The sequence below is a fragment of the Etheostoma spectabile genome, chromosome 2 (assembly GCF_008692095.1).
Source record: "Etheostoma spectabile isolate EspeVRDwgs_2016 chromosome 2, UIUC_Espe_1.0, whole genome shotgun sequence".
NCBI lineage: Eukaryota > Metazoa > Chordata > Actinopteri > Perciformes > Percidae > Etheostoma > Etheostoma spectabile.
This window is the reverse complement of record NC_045734.1, coordinates 25596886-25602634: the sequence shown is the minus strand read 5'-3', so window position 1 is coordinate 25602634 and position 5749 is coordinate 25596886.

Sequence of the window (5749 nt, the reverse complement as noted above, 5' to 3'; positions counted from 1 at the left end):
CTCACAGCGGTCAACATGTGGGACGCTGGGAGCTTCTCGCACTCAGCATCGCCATCTTTGTTACGGAGTGGAAGCTACAGGGCCGCCAATGTTGTTTTTTTGCTGAGCTACTGGATGGACAAAGACAGTAATGTTGCCAGCTGATGAGACCAGCTGATAACATAATTGACAGCCCATTGAATAATGCTTGAGCATGGGTGAGTGCCGAGGCATGAGAAATAAAGCCTTCCTCCCTGGACTTCTGCTATAGCTTCATTCATCCGACCTCATTACTGTTACTCTCTCTTTAAAATAAAGGTCTAGTAGCTGTGACAACTGGCTGCCATTTGACTTTACCCTTTAATTCACGCCAGCGCCAACATATGGAGAGCTCAGGTGAAAATAGAAACTTCAATTACTGAGGTTCTTTAATTAGTAAAGGCAGCCGGAGGTAGAGCGGTAATGCTCTGCCAGGCGGCTGGTCTAATGGATGAAAGGAGTTGATTAACAGCAGTCCAATAATATCTGTGCGTATGTGTGTGTGTGTGTGTGTGTGTGTGTGTGTGTGTCTGTGTGTGTGTGCGCAAATATCTCATTGAAAACGTCATGTTTACAGGCACTAATGCTAAATTTATTCTTTAATTTATACTTTAACTTCTACATGCAAGTGTCTTCACAATGTTAAGAGTTGTTAATTTCCCGTCTTGCGACCACGTCGTTTAAATAGCAAATGCACCTGCGCCCATCTGGGCCCCCATGGGCGTGCTGGTCTTACAGTGAGGTGTGTTCAGGTGCATTCTGGGTGTGTTCCTATCTCGAGGCAGCGGGAAGTCATCGCACCATTGACCAACAAGAACCTGGTCTAAAGTCAGTAAACGCAGCATTTCACTTTTATTTTAACAGTGACTTAGTGAAAAGTGCCTAAGCTTGTGCGCACACACACACACACACACACACACACACACACACACACACACACACACACACACACACACACCACGACACACACAACACCACACGCACGACGCACCTCGGACATGCGCAGCAAACAGACATGCAAAAGATTACATATAAAAATGTGACGGTGCAAATCCGCCATCATAATAGCAATGTGCCGAGGTCCAAACACGCCTGGCTTTTAAAGGGAATGGGAGAGGACCTCTGATTGGTTGATTGCATGTTCCGCCCAGAACACACACCCAGAAGTACAACCATTATGAACCCTGCGCCTGGCACACAGACCGTATTTTCCGACGTCAAACTAGCAAAATTGGATTTGGACACGCCCTAAACGCACACCTGCCATTCGCTTCACACCATGCGCTTACATCGGGCCCTCGATCTTAAATGGAAACTCCTACGGCTGCATATGTGAAACAAGTAGGGTTATGTCTTGTGCAAAATGCCATCGGCGTCTAAATCAAAGGCACATCTGATAAAATATTTTGTCGTTTTCACCTGCGAGCGTTAGAAACAGGACCCAAAACCCATTCTGTCACTTATCAGCCAGGTCCTTTAGTCTCCCATTCTCCTTGTGTGCTTTCCCCTGCCGTGTACTAATCCTCCAGTCGTTTCTGATCCTGCCGCTCCCCGCCCTGCAGTAACCCCACGGTGTTTCCACCATTCCCCATCACCTGTCCTCCTCCCCCCACCTCACCTGTTCCCAGCTCCACATCAGCCCAGTAGCATATACTTCCATCAGATCGTCTATTGAGCCTCAGTGCCTCTTGGACTCCTGATCTCTGGCCTGTTCCCATACTGGATAAGTTTGCCTGCCCTTGACTGATGCCTGTTTTTTGACCTCAACTAAACATCTTACATTTTTTATTTAACTGGTCTGGTCGAACGTTCGGCTTCCATCCTGTTTTTACTGAGGACCACATGTAAGATTACATATGTACAGTATAGCCGTAAATGCTGAGCAATCGCAGAGATCAAGAAAGTTTGACTATCCAACTTCTCCCATAAGTTCATTGCAACAAACATACAAACAACATTGCAACTGTTATTGCAATTTTTAACAAAAGCTCCCGCAAAATCAGGCATTTAGGGCTGCAAAAAAAAAAAAAGGCCGTGAAATCCTGGAGAGACTGAATAATAACTATTTATAACACCTAGTATCACTCTGCATCTGATAAAAGAACGCAAGACTAACAAACTAATAGCTGTGGTCATGCCACAGAGTTGGTTTTGAAATCCGGATTGTATCCCTTTAAGTGTACGCTATATTTAGAATACTTTCATGGCTTTACCTCGCTGTCTGACAGCCCTTTCCAACGCCGTTATCGCTGCTCTCTTCAAAGCTACGTTGACAAAAAAGTCATTTTACCTCACAGAACAGGGGGTAAGAAACGAAAAACAGAGAAGAGAAAACAGTTGGGATATAATTACAGCAAACCGTGGCCTGTGGCCTGTGTGTGCTGTTGCTTGAATATATGACAGAATAAGGAAAAGCAAAATAGGTCCGTCTTAAATCCCTCATTATTTACATCCATTTTCTTGTGAGTTGTCTTCTTCTTTGCTGCCTTTGTTGGCGCAGGGCCATATCTCTTCTCGCCTTCCAGCCACCGTTGGTCAATAAGTGCAACCCTGTGAAACCAGGGGCAGGAAAATGTGTAAATGGAGACCAGCTTGTTAAAACACAGCTCCATAGAGCTAAAGGTCGTCACAAAAGTCCACAGGCTATCTACAACTCCTCGCATTTTGGGGTTTAACCTTTTAAAATTATTTTAATTCACCTTGTTGTTGGAAGCCTTTTTACAAACACATGTACCTATTATGCAATGCAAAAAGGGAAGTGGCATATGAATGAGCTCCAGTATTCCCCTGGTCCACTCAATCAGTGTCACGTCTTCAGCATGACAGTGTTAAATGATAGATTATGGTTCCAGTCCTCACTACACTTTGATGGTAGATGGCTCCATGACACCACAAATACTGACAGATCACTGGCAGATTGGTAGCATGCATGTTGCACGCATTAGTATTGATGTACACAGAGTCAATAGTGTGTACTTTTCCAGCAGTTAGCTAGTGGCACCGCCATATTGATTTGATTTATTTAGTACAACCCAAAAATGATTCATTTAAGAGACATTAAATAAAACAGGGCAGGCAAAGGAAAGCCAGGATCCCTTCAGGGGCATGTTGGCTTCCCTACAATTATCCAACAATACATACCAAGAATATAATAAAAACATTTACATGCGTCAATTAATAAGGACCAAGAAGTCCTCCAAACCATCCTTAGTGATTGAGTCTTTTGTTCCGACCCTCTGATATGACCCACAGCGTTTCTTAAATCCCTAATGGTGGCAAAAATCCAATGTTGATCGCAGCTTTGAACGTAAAGGTGGTTTTAAACGCGTCGTTACTGCTGCAGCCACTAGGGGGCGCCACCACTAGAACTGTAATTATCGGTTGTAGATGTGGGCAACTTTCAGGAATAACAGTCTCAAAAGGACAGAAGAAAGGAACAATAAAATAAGGAGCGATAATAAAGTGTGGAGAGAGAAAGAACAGGAAAAGTACCCAAAAACCATGTGAGGCCGATTATATTTTTTGAATGATAAACCATATGATCATGAAACACGGACAATTTAATATGTTTTAAGATGAATGGCTGGCTACAATCTCAAGAGGTAGACCTTGAGGAGTGACATCCGTTTAACCCTGGTGTTGTCTTCACTTCGGGACCCTCTCGTGTCCCTCGGGTCAAGCTGTCCCGGGACTTATTTGGGGTTTCAAAATCAATTCTGAAATAAATTTTACTTCATAATCTATTAACAAATATTGTCTCTCTCTCAGTTTCTAACAGCTGAGATAACACATATGTTTAGGGAATGCATCAGTCTCTACTAGAAGACAATTAAAAAAGGAAGTGGGGTTTGTACCGCAAAAAACTTCCATTTGTGTGTACGTTTTTTGCGGTTTGGCAAATCTATCAGGTGCTGCTGGAAAAGTTGTGGGGGGGGGGGAGGGGAGTTTCACTATTATTTGATTTATTTTAACCCTGGTGTTGTCTCCACTTTTGTGTCCCTCGGGTCAAACTGACCGGGGACTTATTTGGGGTTTTAAAAACAAAAATGTTACTTCATAATCTATTAATTTTGTCTTTATCTCAATTTCAAACCATTGAGATGACATATATGTTCAGGGAATGCATCAGTCTCTACTAGAACACAATTAAAAATGGAAATGTTCTTTTTTTTTGTCATAAGGTTATAATTCATGTTAAAAATCCACTATGGAAACAACATAAGTGTCATATTCAGAATTATGTTCTGAATTGAGTCAGGAATACATGTTTATCACAGGAAATAAGGAAAGGACGCTGATTTCAGGTAGAAAAAATGTAACTTGTACCATTTTTCTTCTTGTAAAAATTTGAAATGGGTCAATTTGACCCCAATACCAGACAAGGGTTAAATGATCGATGACCCTGACCCAGATGTCTCCTCCGTGTGTCCGACTACTCAGGAAGGAGACAGCAGCGTCCCAGTTAAAGGTGTCCAAAGGTGCTATTCAAGCCAGACATTAGAGTAAGTGACGCCCAAGGTGTCCTTTAAAGACTAACTGTAGCTCAGCTACATATCGTATCAGTTCCTAAATGTAACATCAATATAAATGTATGAAAAAATTGCAGTTATACCCTTGTATTTCTGTGCAAATGCTATAAATTGTGTCAAAGTTCCTTCTACACTGCTCTTGGCAAACCTGCACCTTTGTAGATAACACCCACAGCTAAAGGTGGAGTTGCACTTTGAAGGCGCCAGAAACAATTAGCCAATATTGAAAATACTTCATCAAAGCCAGTATAATGACTAAAAATGGAAAAGAAAAAACTTAAGAGAAAACATATCTATTCTGCTGCGAAATCATTCTCGCTCCAAATGTCCTCAAAAGGCAGCATAAAAGAAAACTGCCCTGCTAACTTTCTCCAAATTAGACCCGACAATGACAACAACAATGCAGGCAATAACCCAACAAATAATATTCAGATATATTCATACGAGGGGGAGGGGGTAAAGAGAAGAAATAGCCCTCTTTGCTGTGTTTCGGCTGATTGAACGGCTTCCAGGGCCCGGTGAAATATTACAGCTGTCAGTGTTTTTGACAGAGCCTTTATTCCCGTCCCTGCTGTTTGATGGAGGACGCCAGCGAGTTTGACACCCTGCTAAATGTGTGCGCCTCGCTGCCACTCTGGAAGCAGTGATAATGGCACGCCGGCGTTTGGAAACACAAGCCTCGGCATCACCCCGGTGCCCAGACATTAGAGTTTTGAGTCTAGGGATGCAGAGACAGAGCCATCATTAGCCCAGTGGGACCGCGGCCGGTGTCCAGTGGGTATTTCTGTCATTGCATCCAGTCTGTGGACCGCTGGGTGGTTATATATTAAAGTATTGCTAAAACCCACCAAACTGCATGTGAATAATCAGTGATTTTAGCATCGTAAAACACGGCTTTCTAAAACCTCTCTGAGCTCTGAGCAGCGCTGGCTCTGGCCGTCTGGAGCGACTATCGGCTCCGTTTGGTCAGTGTTTTCTTTCCTTCCTTCCAATATTGGGTCTGTCAGTCACAGTGAAAACCAGGGACAGATCCTGCCGGGGACAGGTCACCAAAACCGGGGACATCTGGTCACCCTGACCCAGAGACCTCTCAGCAGAGAAACCTGATCGATTACCCCTTTGGCCTAGGGGGTCAGGTAGAACTTTGTGCACACTTGATTTCCTTGAAGGAGGATGAATATCCTTTTTGCGCTTGAGGAATT